Source organism: Heptranchias perlo, chromosome 2 (genome assembly GCF_035084215.1).
Source record: "Heptranchias perlo isolate sHepPer1 chromosome 2, sHepPer1.hap1, whole genome shotgun sequence".
Taxonomy (NCBI): Eukaryota; Metazoa; Chordata; class Chondrichthyes; order Hexanchiformes; family Hexanchidae; genus Heptranchias; species Heptranchias perlo.
In genome coordinates, this window is record NC_090326.1 from 91990290 (window position 1) to 92009954 (window position 19665).

Here is a 19665-nt window from a genome sequence, read left to right on the forward strand (position 1 = left end):
ATGTGCGGTGTCGAGAGAGCAGCAGCCAGTAAAGGGGCGAGTAGGAGCGGTGCCAAGAGAGCAGCAGCCTGTAAAGGGGTGAGTCGGAGCGGTGCCAAGAGAGCAGCAGCCAGTAAAGGGGCGAGTAGGAGCGGTGCCAAGAGAGCAGCAGCCTGTAAAGGGGCGAGTAGGAGCGGTGCCAAGAGAGCAGCAGCCAGTAAAGGGGCGAGTAGGAGCAGTGCCAAGAGAGCAGCAGCCAGTAAAGGGGCGAGTAGGAGCGGTGCCAAGAGAGCAGCAGCCTGTAAAGGGGCGAGTAGGAGCGGTGTCGAGAGAGCAGCAGCCAGTAACGGGGCAATTGAAGCCTGGGGACCTTTCTGTGGGTAAACAGTGAATGATTGATCGATTGGTGGGTGAATGGGGAACGAGGGGATGGAGACCAGGGATTCTCACTGGAAGAACTAAAGGGGAAGGAAAAGAAAGATTTTTGCACCATGGGATGCTTCATCATAAATGGCTATTGTGGTAGAGACTAAAACATAATTTAAAAGAAAAGGGATAAATATCTGAAAAGGATGATTATAAAAGGATATGAGGGGAATGGAGTTACAGGAGAGAGCGCAGCACCGGCAATGGGGGCCGAATGGCCTTCTCCTGTGCTGTAATTTCTATCATTCTATGAAGACTCTCCTTTATTGAGCCCAAGGAGTGGTTTAGAAATGTTGGTGCTGAGCTGAGTTTAGGACCATGTACCCTGTGAAAGGTGCCCCAAACACTGAGCTCTGCCCTTTGTGCGATCTCTCAATTTGGTTCAGGTTGATCTGTGCTGCCTGTGAAATCCAAGTTCAGATCGGCTCTGCCTCAGGCCCCCAGTTCAGAGTCGACACCTTCACATGGAACCTGAGTCCAAACCAGAGTCCAAGGAGATAGGGAGAGAGATGGGGCCTGTTAAAAGTGGCATTGATTGGGGAGCCTGAACGCACCCTGTGCAGCACAGGGGGATTCTAGCTGTAGTTACAGGGTGAATATCAGCAGGTTATAGGATTATGACCAGTTTTAGGTAGGATATCAGGGTGTGATACCTATTACTAGCAGTTACATATAGACTATCAGTGCATTATTGTTTTACTGTTGGTAATGAGTGGAATCTGTTTACTATTAGTTATTGATGTAATTTCAGTGAGTTACTATTAGTTACTGGTGGAATCAAAGTTCCTCCCACCTCTGGTTGCCCCCCGCCCACAGTGAATCCCTTCTCCAGCCCTCAGTTTCCCCTCTCCCCTCCTTCGGTTTCCCCTCCCCCCTCGCCAAGGGAGTCCTCCTGATTCTTGGAACTTCTTGCACAACAGTTGCTGGTGTGAAACCAGGAGCAAAAATACTAAGCTACAGGGGACCCGAACTTTACAAGGTAAATGCAACAACATTTGCAGATGTCATGTGATCAGATGTCACATGATCAGACCTCCAGGAATACCTCCACCCAGAGTTGGCAACCCTACTCAGAACAGATTTTGGGTCGACTAGGCCTATATTCACTCGAGTTTAGAAGAATGAGAGGTGATCTCATCAAAACATATAAAATTCTAACAGGACTAGAGAGACTAGATGCAGGGAGGATGTTCCCGATTGCTGGGGAGTCCAGAACCAAGGTCACAGTCTCAGGATGCGGGGTATGCCATTTAGAGGAGAAATTCCTTCACTCAGAGGGTGGTGAACCTGTGGAATTCTCTACCACAGAAGGCAGTGGAGGCCAAGTCATTTGATGTATTCAAGAAGGAGATAGATATATTTCTTAATGCTAAAGGGATCAAGGGATATGGGGAAGAAGCGGGAACAGGGAACTGAGTTAGACGATTAGCTATGATAATTTTGAATGACGGAGCGGGCCCGATGGGCCGAACGGCCTACTCTTGCTCCTATTTTCTATATAACATACAGTGCTAACACTCCTGAGTTCAGACAACACACAGCGCTAACACTCCCTGAGTTCAGACAGTACACAGCGCTAACACTCCCCGAGTTGCGACAACACACAGTGCTAACACGCCCGAGATCAGACAACACACAGCGCTGATACGCCCGAGTTCAGACAACACACAGTGCTAACACTCTCCGAGTTCAGACAACGCACTGTGCTGACACTCCTGAGTTCAGACAACGCAGAGCGCTAACACTCCCCAAGTTCAGGCAATGCACAGCGCTAACACTCCCCATGTTTAGGCAACGCACAGCACTAACACTCCCCAAGTTCAGGCAATGCACAGCGCTAACACTCCCCAAGTTCAGGAAACACATAGTGCCAACACGCCCGAGTTCAGACAACGCACAGTGCTAACACTCCCAAACTCCAGTTCAACAATGACAACAACAACTTGCATTTATATAGCACCTTTAACATAGTAAAGCATCCCAAGGTGCTTCACAGGAGTGAGAAAGGATATTGGCTCTGAAAATCAAGATGTAGAATCAGTCCGGGTGGATTTAAGAAGCACCATGTGGCAGAAAACATTGGTGGGAGTTGTCTATAGGCCTCCAAACAGTAGTAGTAATGTAGGGGACGGCATCAAACAGGAAATCAGAGATGCATGTAACAAGGGTACTACAGTAATCATGGGTGGCTTCAATCTACATATAAACTGGCCAAACCAAATTAGCAATAATACTATGGGGGAAGAATTCCTAGAGTGTGTACGAGATGGTTTTTTAGACCAGTATGTTGAGGAGCCAACTAGGGAACAGGCTATCCTAGATTGGGTATTGTGCAATGAGAAGGGGTTAATTAATAATCTTGTTGTGCCGGGTCCTATAGGGAAGAGTGACCATAACATGACAGAATTCTTCATTAAGATGGAAAGTGAACCCGTTTAGGGTCCTAAATCTAAACAAAGGAAACTACGAAGGTATGAGGAGTGAGTTGGCTATGATAGATTGGGAAGCTTCATTTAAAGGCATGACAGTAGATAGGCAATGGCTAACTTTTAAGGAACGAATGCATGAATTGCAACAATTATACATTCCTTTCTGGTACCAAAACACAAAAGGAAAAACAGCCCAACCACGGCTAACAAAAGAAATTAAGGATAGTATTGGATCCAAAGAGGAGTCATATAAAGTTGCCAGAAAAAGTAGCAAGCCTGAGGATTGGGAGCAGTTTAGAATTCAGCAAAAAAGGGCCAAGAGATTGATAAAGAGGGGAAAAACAGATTATGAGAGTAAACTTGCAAGGAACATAAAAGTGGACTGTAAAAGCTTCTACAACTATGTAAAAAGAAAAAGATTAGTGAAGACAAATGTAAGTCCCTTACAGTCAGAAACGGGAGAATTTATAATGGGAAACAAGGAAATGGCAGAACAATTAAACAAATACTTTGGTTCTGTCTTCACGGAAGAGGACACAAATAACTTCCCAGAAATGCTAGGGAACCAAGGGTCTAGTGAGAAGGAGGAATTAAAGGGAATTAGTATTAGTGAAAAAATAGTGCTGGAGAAATTGATGGGACTGAAAGCCAATAAATCCCCAGGACCTGATAATCTGCATCCCAGAATACTAAAAGAAGTAGCCATGGAAATAATGGATGCATTAATTGTCATCTTCCAAAATTCTATAAATTATGGAACAATTCCTGCAGATTGGAGGGTGGCAAATGTAACCCCACTATTTAAAAAAGGAGGGAGAGAGAAAACAGGGAACTACAGACTAACATCAGTAGTAGGGAAAATGCTAGAATCTGTTATAAAGGATGTGATAACAGGACACTTAGAAAATATCAATGGGATTAGACAAAGTCAACATGGATTTATGAAAGGGAAATCATGTTTGACAAACCTACTGGAGTTTTTTGAGGATGTAACTGGTAGAATAGATAAGGGAGAACCAGTGGATGTGGTTTATTTGGATTTTCAGGAGGCCTTTGATAAAGTCCCACATAAGAGGTTAGTGTGCAAAATTAAAGCACATGGGATTGGTGGTAATATAATGGCATGGATTGAAAATTGGTTAACAGACAGGAAACAGAGAGTAGGAATAAATGGGTCTTTTTCAGGGTGGCAGGCAGTGACTAGTGGGGTACCGCAGGGATCAGTGCTTGGACCCCAGCTATTCACAATATATATCAATGATTTGGATGATGGAACCAAATGTAATATTTCCAAGTTTGCTGACGACATAAAACTAGGTGGGATTGTGAGTTGTGAGGAGGATGCAAAGAGGCTTCAAGGTGATTTAGATAAGTTGAGTGAGTGGGCAAATACATGGCAGATGCAGTATAATGGTGATAAATGTGAAGTTATCCACTTCGGAAGGAAAAACAGAAAGGCAAAGTATTATTTAAATGGTGAAAGATTGGGGAATGTTGATGTACAAAGGGACCTGGGTGTCCTTGTACACCAGTCACTGAAAGCAAACATGCAGGTGCAGCAAGCAGTTAGGAAGGCAAATGGTATGTTGGCCTTCATTGCAAGAGGATTTGAGTACAGGAGCAAGGATGTCTTACTGCAGTTATACAGGGTCTTGGTGAGACCACACCCGGAGTATTGTGTGCAGTTTTGGTCTCCTTACCTAAGAAAGGATATACTTGCCATTGAGGGAGTGCAGCAGAGGTTCACCAGACTGATTCCTGGGATGGCAGGACTGTCGTATGAAGAGAGATTGGGAGGACTCGGCCTGTATTCACTCGAGTTTAGAAGAATGAGAGGGGATCTTATTGAAACATATAAAATTCTGACAGGGCTAGACAGACAGGATGCAGGGAGGATGTTTCCCCTGGCTGGGGGGTCCAGAACGAGGGGTCACAGTCTCAGGATACGGGGTAGTACATTTAGGACTGAAATGAGGAGAAATTTCTTCACTCAGAGGGTGGTGAACCTCTGGAATTCTCTGCCATTGAAAGCTGTGGAGGCCAAGTGACTGAATATATTTAAGAACGAGCTGGATAGATTTGTAGACACAGAAGGCATCAAGGGGTATGGGGAGAGAGCGGGAATATGGTATTGAGATAGAGGATCAGCCATGATCATATTGAATGGTGGAGTGGGCTCATAGGGCCGAATGGCCTACTCCTGATCCTATTTTCTATGTTTCTATGTGATATCAAACAAAATTTGGCACCGAGCCACATAAGGAGGAATTAGGACAGGTAGGTCTTAAGGAGCATCTTAAAGGAAGAGAAAGAGGTAGAAAGGTGGCGAGATTTAAGGAGGGAATCCCAGAGCTTAAGGCCTAGGCAGCTGAAGGCACGGCGGCCAATGGTGGAGCGATTAGAATCAGGGATGTGAAAGAGGCAAGAATTGGAGGAATGCAGAGATCTCGAAGGGTTGTACAGCGGGAGGAGGTTACAGAGATGAGGAGGGGCGAGGCCATGGAGGGATTTGAAAACAAGGATGAGAATTTTAAAATCGAGGCGTTCGTGGACTGGGAGCCAATGTAGGTCAGCGAGCATAGGGAGATGGGAGAATGGGACTTGGCGTGAGTTAGGATATGGGCAGCAGATTTTTGGATGAGCTCAAGTTTATGGAGGGTGGAAGATGGGGGGCCAGCCAGGAGAGCATTGGAATAGTCCAGTCTAGAGGTAACAAAGGCATGGATGAGGGTTTCAGCAGCAGATGAGCTGAGGCGCGGCGAAGACGGGCAATGTTACGGAGGTGGAAGTAGGCGGTCTTGATGATGGAGTGGATATGTGGTCGGAAGCTCATCTCAGGATAAAATAAGACACCGTGGTTGTGAGTGCTCTGATTCAGACTCAGACAGTGGCCAGGGAGAGGGATGGAGTCGGTGGTTAGGAGTTTGTGGCGGGGACCGAAGACAATGGCTTCAGTCTCCCCAATATTTAGTTGGAAGAAAGTTTTGCTCATCCAGTCGGTCAAGCAATGTGACAAATGAGAGACAGTGGAGGGGTCGAGGGAGGTGGAGGTGAGGTAAAGCTGGGTGTCGTCAGTGTACATGTGGAATCTGACGTCATGTTTTCGGATGATGTCGTCAAGGGGCAACATGTAGATGAGAAATAGGAGGGGCCAAGGATAGATCCTTGGGGGACTCCAGAGGTAACAGTGAGGGAGCGGGAAGAGAAGACATTGTAGGTGATTCTCTGGCTATGACTGGATATATAAAAATAGAACTAGACGAGCGCAGTCCCACCCAGCTGGACGATGGAGGAGAGGAATTGGAGGAGGGTGGTGTGGCCAACCGTGTCAAAGGCTGCAGACAGGTCGAGAAGGATGAGGAGGAATAGTTACCATGGTCACAGTGACATAGGATGTTGTTTGTGACTTTGATAAGGGCAGTTTCAGTACTATGGCATGGGCGGAAACCTGATGAGAGGGATTCAAACATGGAGTTGCAGGAAACATGGGCACGGATTTTGGGAGGTTACAACGCGTTCAAGGACTTTGGAGAGGAAAGGGAGGTTGAAGATGGGACAGTAGTTTGCAAGGACAGAGGGGTCAAGGATGGTTTTTTGAGGAGGGGGTGATGACTGCAGATTTGAAGGGGAGGGGGACAGTACCTGAGGAGAGGGAATATTAACAATATCAGCTAACATGGGGGCCAGGATGGGAAGTTGAGTGGTCAGCAGTTTAGTGGGAATAGGATCAAGGGAGCAGGAGGCGGGTCTCATGGTCAAGATGAGCTCGGAGAGGGCATGAGGGGAGATAGGAGAGAAACTAGAGAAAGATGCAAGTTCAGGGCTAGGACAGGGGGGAACCTTAGGGAAAATTAGGCTTGGTGGGCTAGGGGAAGGGAGAGAAGTGGCAGAGGCAGTTGAATGGATTGTCTCAATCTTAGTGACAAAGAAGTCCATGAGCTCCTCGCACTTTTCAGACAATGCACAGCACTAACACCCCCAGGTTCAGGTAACACACAGTGCTAATACTCCACACAGTTCAGATAACACACAATGCTAATACTCCTGAGTTCAGACAGCTCTTACACCCTCTTTCTGAAGTCTGGCTGCTGCATTGATCTCCTTGACTGCCACATTCAGCAGGGTCTTTCTCACATCATGTCCTACCTCCCACATTGCATTGCAGATGGTTCCTCCAATAGTTCCATCATCAGCACTATTTGAGAAGAGACAGTCTCCCTCCATGTGAAACCCAATGTTCCTGAATCGTTGATCTTTTACAGCCTTGGTCTTGGAATCCTTATCTGAGGCCCCTTGCTTATGCCACCAACGGGAGAGACTGATGCCTCCTCAAAGTTGCTCCCCAGCACCCACTGCTTACTGCTACTCTGTGATCCATCCAGTAGTATTCACTCTGTGTCAGTAATACGCCCCCCCACCCTACCCCCGAGTGGGTGTATCTGGGATATTGCTTGAGTAAACAAAATACCATGACAGAATGAGTGAATCAGGTGCAGGAAGGGTCTTTCTGGAAGGATCAGGCTGTTCCAATGCTTCTTTCTTTAAACATTCAGCACTTGTAAGGGATGCAAAAGGACAACCAACTGACTTGTGCATCATGAGATGTGACTGAGCAATAGCAGCAGGCTTTTCCCATCATCCAAATATCAGCTCACATCAAAAACTCATTGCTTCTTAAATACTCAATTTCATTGCCAACCTGAATCTGGCAGCTCTCGTCCATCTTCTCCATCCCCCTCAGGCTCCCTGGTGTATCTGTTCCAAGAATTGCAGTTCTTGCTTCCTTCTTTGCCTGCTGAGGGACTTGATGCTGGCCAATCTTCCACCCTTGGCTGTCCTTTGCCTCTGGTTCTTCATATGTTTCTCCTTTGGCTTCACACATGGAACAGACTAATTTGCAACCCAGCTGCCTGCAGACATTCCCTTATGAACATGCCAGTGGGACATTGCAGAATCATGTTTTCAGCAGCATGTGCATGGATACTCGTGCCTTCATTCACCTTGGCCAACCTGCTGATGGCTTTAGAATCTTTCCAGCACTAAGTGGCTAATCACAAGGTGGTGGAGTTGCCATTGCCCCACCCCGGGTACCACCTCCATCCAGACTACCCACTCATCCTTTACTTAGAGCTTAACTCCCTAGGTGCTAAGGAGTCTTTACCTTCTGAGCCTAATCTATATCAGAAATATCTCTTACCAATGTTCAAGTGTGGCTACAACATTCTCTCATTCCTCCTTCTTGCTGACCCCCTGTTCTTGTGGACACTTCAGCCTTTCATGAGCCACAGCCTGCCCTGATTTCCTTCCATTCCAGTGGCAGCGACGCAGTCAAGGATGGGTTTCTCACTGGAATTCTCAATGAGCCCTCCCGGAATGTGTCCTTTATACCGTATCTGCAGACTGTAATTGCAAATACTGTTCAACAGGCATGTAGCTCTGAATAATGGTTACAGCAGGTTGGATGTGGCCTAAAGCAATCAGAATTGGCTGGGGTGGCGGTGAATGTCACAATGGGCCAGGATGTGGTATGCCCGGAATGATTTGGGGCATTTCGGGGAGAGCGGCAGCAGACAGGGCTCCTGAGTAGGCAGGGATGAATCAAAAGGCCAGAATACAACAGCACAGGAAGCAGTGACGGAGCGAACCTTGAGCCTCAACAGAAATGAGAGCATTGATTTTAACCCCTCCATACCCAGCGGAAATGGGACGTAAGCAGGTTTAAGATTGTGGCACGATGCCACACACCATCTTCTCGCTGACCATGCACCACGTGCCATTTTAAAAAGGCACGTTTTTGTTAGCGTAAGAGGCCCTCACCGTAGGAAGGCGGGGGCCTTGTTGAGATTCAAAAGTTGGGGTCCGATGACGCCACTTTAACGTCGTATCACAAGATCAGCGCCTGGTGCTGGCCTCACCAGGGAAAACTGTCGCCAAATAGCAGCAGGCCCAGAAGAGGGCCAAGAAGGTAAGTGACCTTTTCTATATATAAATGGTTTACTTGTTGGCTACAAGGAGCAGGAGTGCTCCTCCAGGCCCCATGAGGAAATCTGGGGCCTCTCCTGCCCCAGGTTTCCCTGTCCCTCCTACGATGGTAATCACCTACCTCCCAACCCTGCCTCCGCTTCACTAATCTGATTGCTGGGAACCATTCCTGAAAGTCCCTAGCTGCGGCTGCCTCGTGTCATTGACGTGGCCTCAGGCGGAAGTCAGACCTGCTGTATTTAACTGAGACCCAGGAGTTCAAATGGCCTCACGTTGGCTAGATGCTCGCCCCACCATCCCCGAGTTAAAATTAGGGCTAAGATATCGTTTGTTCAGAAGGGTAAAAAGGAACCTGGAAGAAACATAACTGCAGGGATAAAATATAAAAGTTTTTAATACTTCAACAGCATGATGGTAGTCAGAAAAGAGGCAAGAAAAGATGCAAACTATAGTGAAATGAAGGATGAATACAAAATAGATAAAATACTATTTGATTAGTAAAGTACAGCACAGAGGAAAAGAAGGACAATGCAAGTACTCACAAATGGTGTTGCAATAGCCAAGGATTAAGCGATCTGGAGGTCTCAGTAAACTCAGTGCTCAACATGTCCAACCAAACAGACCAACAATCGAGTTACATCAAAACTACAGCACATTCGGCCCAACTGGTCTATGCCGACGTTTGTGCTCCACACGAGCCTCCTCCGTCCCTACTTCATCTAACCCTTTCAGAGTACCCTTCTATTCCTTTATCCCTTATGTGCTCATCTAGCTTCCCCTTAAATGCATCTATGCTAGTTGCCTCAACTATTCCTTGCGGTAGCACGTTCCACATTCTTACTACTCTTAACATTCTTACCACATTGGATTTATTAGCAACTCTTATATTTATGACCTCTAGTTCTGGACTCCCCCGCAAGTGGAAACATTTTCTCTACGTCTACCCTATCAAACCCTTTCATTATCTTAAGACCTCTATCAGGTCACCCCTCAGTGTTTTCTAGAGAAAAGAGTTCCAGCCTGTTCAAGCTTTCCTGATAAGGATATCCTCTCAGTTCTGGTATCATCTTTGTGAGTCTTTTTTGCACCCTCTCCAATGCCTCCATGTCCTTTCTACAATATGGAGACAAGAACTGTGCACAATACTCCAAGTGTGGTCTAACCACAATTCTACACAAGTTTAACATAACTTGTTTGCTTTTCAATTCTATCCCTCTAGAAATGAACCCTAGTGCTTAATTTGCCTTTTTTATGGCCTTATTAATCTGCGTCACTACTTGTATTGATTTGTGTATCTGTACCCCTAGATCCCTTTGCTCCTCTATCCTGTTTAGACTCTTATAATCCAAGCAGTCTGAGGCCTCCTTATTCTTCCTTCCAAAATATACCACCTCACATTTTTCTATATTGAAATTCATATCCAATTACATGCCCATTCTGCAAGTTTATTAATGTCCTCTTGCATTTTGACGCATTCTTCTTTTGTATTAACTACACCCCCTAATTTGGTGTCGTCCGCAAATTTTGAAATTCCGATTGTACTTCGAATGTACTTCTGATTCCTGAATCCAAATTGTTAATGTAGATTGTGAACAACAGTGGTCCCAGCACTGATCCGTGTGGAACACCACTTCCCACCTTTTGCCAGTCTGAGTAGCTACCCTTAACCCCTACTCTCTGTTTTCTGTTTTATAGCCAACTTGCTATCCATTCTGCTACCTCTATCCAGAGTTCACATGCTCTGACCTTAGCGATGAGTCTACAATGCGGTACCTTATTGAAGGCTTTTTGAAAATCAAAAAATATTACATCTACTGTACTACTTTTGTCTACTCTTTCTGTTACTTCTTCAAAGAATTCAATAAGGCTGGTCAAGCATGACTTTCCCTTCTGAAATCCGTGCTGACTAGTCTTTATTATATGTTCATTCTCTAGATGTCTTTCTATTACATCTTTGAGTAAAGATGTAATAGAAAGACATCTAGAGAATATTTCCTACCACCAACATTAAGCTAACTGGTCCATAGTTCCCTGGACTTGTCCTATCTCCCTTTATAGATATAGGAAAAACATTATCCGTCCGCTATTCAAAAAACAAAATACTAGATACCAAATACTAGAACAGTAAAGGACAAGTTAGATGAGATCATGCTAAAATTGTATTGTGCCTAATAAGACCATGCCTAAAGTAACGTGTTCAGTTCTGGTCACTAAAACACGAAGGAGACATTCAGACATTCAGGGTGCAATTAGGAGAAGAGCCATGGAGTTGGTCTCTAGGTTCAGAGGACCAAGGTAAGAGGAAAGATTGTAGAAATTTGGGCTTGTGAGCCTTGAACGGAAATGTCAGAGAGCTACACAATACAATAAACAGTATGGGAGAGGAAGATCCAGAAAATGACTTCAAGCTAAACCATGAGATCAGGGCCACGGGATGCAAATTCAAACTAGCAAAAGGCAAATTTAGAGATAACGTCAGGCAATTCTTTGTACAAACGGTGATCAACACATCGAATGGACTTCAAGGTATAGTGCGAGCAAAAACCCTGGAATCATTTCAAAAACATTTGCATGCTTTGACAGGCGGGGGTGGGGAGAAGAGAAAGAATCTGTTGGATCTTCCTTTATGGGTGAGCTGAGATGGGCCAAAAGCCTTCCTCATCCATATTGATCTAATGCAATAAAATGAAAAGTTATGCTTTCCCTCAGCTTTTGCTTCATTGTTTACTTTACTTTCCTTTTTGTATGTGCACGTATACATTTGGTCTTGGCGGGATACTAAGGACATCCACAAATGGTCACTGAGATAATTTGTAAAATAACAATAATGGATACCTAGGCCACTACAAGGCAATAATCTTAAATTATTACAAGCAGAAAGAAACAGAGTCTGCAGGATATAGTGGGTTCACTGAAATGAGGTCAATAGGAGTATGAATTGAGCACGAAGATGAGAAGAAATGGTAAACATGAAACATGTCTCTAAATGCATCGTGAAAGGGGTTAAATTTGGGATAAAAACTTATTTTCTAAACACAAACAGCTAAGTTTAAAAAAAATAACAAAGCATGCTAACTTTAGTGATATGCTGGATAACCTGGAAGAAACCTGCAGGCATAAAGGATAAATGTTTTTAGTACTTCAACAGCAAGAGGGTAGTCAGATAAGAGGCCAGAACCCTCAAAGATGAAAACTATACTGAAACAAAGGATAAATAAAAAATAGTTAAAATACTAATTGATTAATTCCTCCAGGTATTCACTAGGGAAAACATAAGCAACATAAGGTACTCCTCATGTACCGGTAACCTAAGTAGAATCAACGACTTTGATGTAAATTAGATGCAAGTCATGGTGAGGACAAAATGGCTGATAATAGTGGTTATCCCACAGCACCAAGAGGGACAAGAGAGAGATTTAGGTGGCATTCACACTGAGAGGGCTGCAGCTGCGCCCAGAGAGGAAAATCATTCAGAATAATACACGGTTAGCATCTGGGAGAGAAGAGATGCTGTGTACTGCATGTAGATTGACAATAACAACACAAAATAGGTGAGAGCAGGGTTGGAAAATTTTACTCATCAACTAGCTTGGGGAGAATTGCTTTCCATCTTTAGTGAGTCTCAAATACAGGGCCACTCATTAGCTTGCAAGTAACATCAATTTGTTTATCCCTCTATCACTTCCAATGCTAATTTTTATTCTCCTGCTGGATCTGGTCCTTTGTTGTCCATTGCATCTCTGCTTATCGACTGTACAGAAGCTATTTTCTTTTTCATTCCATCCCTGGAAAAAACTTTCAGTTTTCCAATAGCCTCTCTAAGGCTTAAATCTCTTTCCCTTGGCCCTCCAGCCACTGCAATACTACTGCTACTGTCAGCAATTCCGTTAGCTCTACCTTTGATGGCTTTATCCTCTTCAAGTCTCTGAGGGTCTCCTATCCCCTCTAGATTTACCTCGAATACAGCTCCCATTTCCGAAACCTCAAATCCAAAGATCATAGTCTTGAGCACATTTCGTACACAAGTCGTTGATTCTACTTAGGTTATTGGTACTTGAGGAGTACCTTATGTTGGTTATCCACTACCAGATCTGGCTTTACTACCTAAAGGAATACCTCTCCATGTCACCCTCTTCAAAGCAACGATCCCAGAATTTTCTTCTCAATGACAAATAGCATCCTCTAACTCCCTACACCTGCCCCTTCCATCCACAACTCTAATGTCAAATGCAAGAAGCTTTTGGACATTTTTGACTCTAAAATCGAGACTAGCTGCATTGCCATCTTAGATGCCGTCTTCCCCTTTTCCCAGCCTCTTCGTCATCCCAGTGCTGACTCTCATATTACACTACAAATTCTCAGCCATCTTTTCCCTCAGCAGGCTTATCCATGAGATCTATCTGCTACTTCCTTAACCACCCCCCCAACCAAACTTCTGAATACTCAACTACCTTTACTTGCCTCAATCCCTGTTGACATCATAAATGGTTTCCTTTCCTTAAAACCTTCTCAAAATACCCGATTCCATGCCTCTTTTTTTCCCCAACTACCAGCCCATTTCTAACCTGTTTTTTCTCTCCAAATTCCTTGAACACATTGTTGCCACCCAGCTTCATGCTCACCTAAACCAAAAATTCCCCCTTTTGAATTCCTACAATCTGGTTTGCACCTGACACACACCAACAAAACAGCATTGGTCAAAGACACTAAAACCTTCCATTACATGGTCTGGGAGAGCTCAGTGGAAACATGATGAAAGAAATACAGGAAAAGTGTTCCACTTCCCAGTACTAACCTGCCTTAATTGCAACTTTAGCATAACACTCCCTACTGCATCAGTGTGATTCTTTTAAAACTCCTTACACCAGCCACCCTTTTGGTCTCTGAGTTACAGTGTCAATATAATGCCAAATTGTACTAAAATACATTCAATTTTGAGATTGAAACTCCTTTTATATTGCACTCTTGCTGCCATCATAGAGCTGATGTTCTCGGGGCTAGATTCAAATTAGTTTCAGAGCTGACATCCCTCATTTTTATGGGCACAAAAACTCAGCAACAAAAGGTATCAAAAGTTTGCTGAAAACAGCAATTCTACAAAAGTCGAGTCGCACATTTGCACATGTACAGTAAAGTGAGCTCTCAAAAATGAGCCTAAGGCTTTTTAAACTCTTTCTCTCCAAAATCTTCATACATTATGTGCCAACAACCTGTTTTACTATTGTCCAATGCTCACACAGTGATATATATGACATCCAATGTGACTGTGACGTGGTAAACTATCCCTCCTCAGCTTTCACGACCTTTCTGCAGCCTTTGACATGTTTGACCATACCATTCTCCTCCAACACCTCTCCTCCATCGTCCAGTTGGGTGGGACTGCGCTCGCTTGGTTCCACTCTTATCTATCCAGTCATAGCCAGAGAATCACCTGCAATGGCTTCCTTCCCGCTCCCGTTATGTCTGGAGTCCCCCAAGGATCTATCCTTGGCCCCTCCTATTTCTCAACTACATGCTGCCCCTCGGCGATATCATCTGAAAACACAACGTCAGTTTCCACATGTACACTGATGACACCCAGCTCTACCTCACCACCACCTCTCTCCACCCCACCACTGTCTCTCATTTGTCACATTGCTTGACTGAGCAAAAATTTCCTCCAACTAAATATTGGGAAGACTGAAGCCATTGTCTTTGGTCCCCACCACAAACTCCATTCCCTAGCTACCGATTCCATCGCTCTTCTTGGCCATTGTCCAAGGCGGAACCAGACTGTTCACAACCTTGCCATCCTATTTGACCCTGAGATGAGCTTCCGACCACATGTCCGCTCCATCAGCAAGACCGCCTACTTCCATCTCTGTAACATTGCCCATCTCCATCCCTACCTTAGCTCATCTGCTGCTGAAACCCATCATCCATGTCTTTGTTACCTCTAGACTCGACTATTCCAATGCTGTCCTGGCTGGCCTTCCATCTTCCACCCTCCATAAACTTGAGTTCATCCAAAACTCTGCTGCCCATATCCTAACTCACAACAAGTCCCATTCACCCATCACCCCTGTGCTCGCTGACCTATATTGGCTTCCGGTCCAGGAACGCCTTGATTTTAAAATTCTCATCCTTGTTTTCAAATCTCTCCATGGCCTCGCCCCTCCCTATCTCTGTAACCTCCTCCAGCCCTACAGCCCTCCGAGATCTCTGTGCTCCACCAATTCTTGCCTCATGCACATCCCTGACTTTAATCGCTCCACCATTGGTGGCCGTGCCTTCAGCTGCCTAGGTCCTAAGCTTTGGAATTCCCTCCCTAAACCTTTCTGCCTCTCTACTCCTCTCTCCTCCTTTAAGACACTCCTTAAAACCTACCTCTTTGACCAAGCTTTTGGTCACCTGTCTTAATATCTCCTTATGTGGCTCGGTGTCAAATTTTCTTTGATAATGCTCCTGTGAAGCGCCTTGGGATGTTTTACTACGTTAAAGGTGCTATATAAATGCAAATTGTTGTTGTTTTTGTTGTTGATTTAAAACTTAGTGTATGGAAATAAATAGAGAAAATTTGCTCTAAACTGGTACTTGAATTTTACAACAATGCTTTTCATGGTAAAGAATAGAAATAGTTTTTCCCATGAATTATGTTTAATAAGTATGTTTTGATCTCAAGTGTTCCACTGGATTTGATTTGGAATCCATAAGAACGCCATTATTTTCCTCATACCACATCATTATCTACACAGTGTTAAATGGTCCATGAATTATCTGGATGATGATGATAAATTTTATTTAATAAAGAAATTACAATGAATTAGATCTGCCATTGTGATCCAAATGCCCACAAAATAGTTCTGAAGAGTTACTTAACATTACATGTAATTGATTTATTTAAGTCTTTACTATCATTAAAATATTTAAGATCTTTATGTATAATAATCCTAATGAGTTTGAAAGTTTAAACAAATCACCAACTGTACTTCATTTACTTCACTTGATAGATATAAACTATTTTGCATTACAGGAAGCAAGCATTGTGTTGTTTGCACTGTACTGACAGTCACAAAGCTGTTGACTTAATTAATTATATTTTACTTACTAAATTGAAAATCTAGCAAAGCCATCTTACCCTGGTAAAGTGAGTCACTGCTTTCTTTACAGTCAAATCAGTGCCTCATCCGCAGAACCACTGAAGCATGGGAGGGGAGGGGAGGGAGAATTCCCACAGGGTTCTCCCAATCTTCCATAACTTCTGTGGAAACCTTGGAGAAACAGCCTAAACAATATTTTTTTTTAGCCATTTACGCTGTTTCTCAGGCAGGGTTCAATGATCTTCTGACAAAGTTACAACAGTAGATTGGAAATTCTAGCCATAGATGTTTAAAGTACAGAAGGAGGCCATTCAGCCCATTGTGTCTGTGCCAGCTTTTTGCTATAGCAGTCCAAAATTAATCTACTGCCCTACTCTCTCCCCATTGCCCTGCCTCTTTCTCTTCTTCAAATGTTGATGTAGTCTTCCCTTAAAAGATGCAATGGTCTCTGAGTCTGCCAATCCCTATGGCGAAACATTCTATGCTCAACCAACTCTCTGCATAAAGAAATTTCTCATAACCACTTTCCACATTCTCTTAGTGACAGTTTTAAATTGAATACCCACTGACTCTCCACTGCAAGAAATAGATTTTTACTATTCACCAAATCAAAAGCCTTCATAATTTAAAAAAATCTTATTAAATCTCTTCTTAGCCTTCTCTACTCCAGTGGAAATAGTTCCAGTATCTCAAGTGTTTCTTTTTACTCGTTCATGGGATGTGGGCGTTGCTGGCGAGGCCGGCATTTATTGTCTATCCCTAATTGCCCTTGAGAAGGTGGTGGTGAGCCGCCTTGTTGAACCGCTGCAGTCCGTGAGGTGAAGGTTCTCCCACAGTGCTGTTAGGAAGGGAGTTCCAGGATTTTGACCCAGCGATGATGAAGGAACGGCGATATATTTCCAAGTCGGGTTGGTGTGTGACTTGGAGGGGAACGTGCAGGTGGTGTTGTTCCCATGTACCTGCTGCTCTTGTCCTTCTAGGTGGTAGAGGTTGCGGGTTTGGGAGGTGCTGTCGAAGAAGCCTTGGCGAGTTGCTGCATTGCATCCTGTAGATAGTACACACTGCAGCCACTGTGCGCCGGTAGTGAAGGGAGTGAATGTTTAGGGTGGTGGATGAGGTGCCAATCAAGCGGGCTGCTTTGTCCTGGATGGTGTCGAGCTTCTTGAGTGTTGTTGGAGCTGCACTCATCCAGGCAAGTGGAGAGTATTCCATCACACTCCTGACTTGTGCCTTGTAGATGGTGGAAAGGCTTTGGGGAGTCAGGAGGTGAGTCACTCACAGCAGAATACCCAGCCTCTGACCTGCTCGTAGCCACAGTGTTTATATGGCTGATCCAGTTAAGTTTCTGGTCAATGGTGACCCCCAGGATGTTGATGGTGGGGGATTCGGTGATGGTAATGCCGTTGAATGTCAAGGGGAGGTGGTTAGACTCTCTCTTCTTGGAGATGGTCATTGCCTGGCACTTGTCTGGCACAAATGTTACTTGCCACTTATCAGCCCAAGCCTGGATGTTCTCCAGGTCTTGCTGCATGCGGGCTCGGACTGCTTCATTATTTGAGGGGTTGCGAATGGAACTGCACACTGTGCAATCATCAGCGAACATCCCCATTTCTGACCTTATGATGGAGGGGAGGTCATTGATGAAGCAGCTGAAGATAGTTGGGCCTAGGACACTTCCCTGAGGAACTCCTGCAGCAATGCCCTGGGGCTGAGATGATTGGCCTCCAACAACCACTACCATCTTCCTTTGTGCCAGGTATGACTGCAGCCACTGGAGAGTTTTCCCCCTGATTCCCATTGACTTCAATTTTACTAGGGCTCCTTGGTGCCACACTCAGTCAAATGCTGCCTTGATGTCAAGGGCAGTCACTCTCACCTCACCTCTGGAATTCAGCTCTTTTGTCCATGTTTGGACCAAGGCTGTAATGAGGTCTGAAGCCGAGTGGTCCTGGCGGAACCCAAACTGAGCATCGCTGAGCAGGTTATTGGTGAGTAGGTGCCGCTTGATAGCACTGTCAACGACACCTTCCATCACTTTGCTGATGATTGAGAGTAGACTGATGGGGCGGTAATTGGCCAGATTGGATTTGTCCTGCTTTTTGTGGACAGGACATGTCTCAAGTGCCTCCTCATAACTATAATATCTCACCCCTGTCATCATCAAGGTGAATCAATGCCAAATACCCTTTATGGCTTTAATGTCCTTTCTATAATGAAGTGATCAAAACTACACACAGTTCTCTAACTGGAGCCAAGCCATTGCCTTGTACAGATACATCATTACCTTTTTGCTTTTGTACTCTATGCCCCTACTTATAAAACCCATAGCATTGATCTTTTTAATGGCTCATTCTACCTGCACTTAAACCTTTAGGGAATTATTTTCATTTCTAACTATAAGCCCATATCTAATCTCTTTTCCTCCACACTCATCAGTGTCTCTCCATTGACTATATTTTCCCGTTCCTTGTTTTAAATTGCATTCTGTCCATTCACTGGCCTGTTTGAGTACTCTTAAAGTTTTCCTTATTGTTTGCCAAATGTCCTAGTTTTGTGCCCTCGGCAAAATTCAATATTATGCTCCCTATACCCAAATTCAAATCATCTATATACATTGAGAACAAAAGTGGACCCAGCACTGACAGTGGCATACACCACTGCTAAACCTCCAATCCAAGCAATATCCGTTAACTCTAATGCTTTATTTCCTGAAATTTCCTGCATACTACCAGTCTACAATATATGTCACCAAGACGAGTGCCACCATAATCCTAGAGAGCTTTGTCAGTACAGTTCCATATATAAATCTCACAATCTCATGGCACTGAGGTAGCAACAAGTAGGAGTAAAAGGTTAGGGTCACATGTGAAAAGAGTTTTAAGCACAAGGGATAGCCACGGTATTGAGAAGTAGCAGTACTATTGGGGCATAATAGTAAACACATGGTAGTAAATATACAGATATCTGGCTAATTGGCATGTTTGTGTATTTTTTCAATATATGCTTCCTGTTATCTGTCTCATATGGCAGAGTAAAAGAAGCTTTACTCTTATCTATCCTATGCTATACCTAACCGGAGAGTGTTTGATGGCAATTTTAAATCTCTCCATGTCCTTGCCCCGCTTTATCTCTACAACCTCCTCCAATCCTATATGCCCTCCTGAATGCTCCATTCCTCTGACTGATGCCTTCTATGCGTCACCCTCCCTTCAACCCACCATTGGTGGGAGAGCCTTTAAACCTTTTTGAGTCTGCACCTCCCTCGCCACCATCTAAGACCACCTCAAAACCTATCTCTTCAACCCAGCCTACAGTCACCCCTCCTAATATCTTCCTTCCTAGCTCAGCATCTATTTTTATTATGACTTATTATGAAGTACCTTGGGATTTTTTTAAGGTGCTATCATAGGTGTAAGTTGTTGTAATTAGCTGTATTAAATATGCAAAGTATGCAATAAATATGATGGTTACTAGTACAGTATTGCTTCACCACGTGTTTTGGTTTTATTGATCTTTAAGCCTGGGCCCTTTTTGATTTAGAAAAAATGAAAATAATCAGAAGAAATAGTGGAAGATGAGTCCAATGATTGAACGACTGTGTTCACTAATTGTTTGAACAATGAATACCATCTCCTTACTCATAACATGGGTCTGGTTCTTCATAGTCTGAAGATTTTCTCACTGTATTAGTCAGTGGAATGTAAATGAATGCCCTTTTTGATCCATTAGTTCTACAATGCTGGCAAACATTCTCAAAGATGTGCTGTAAT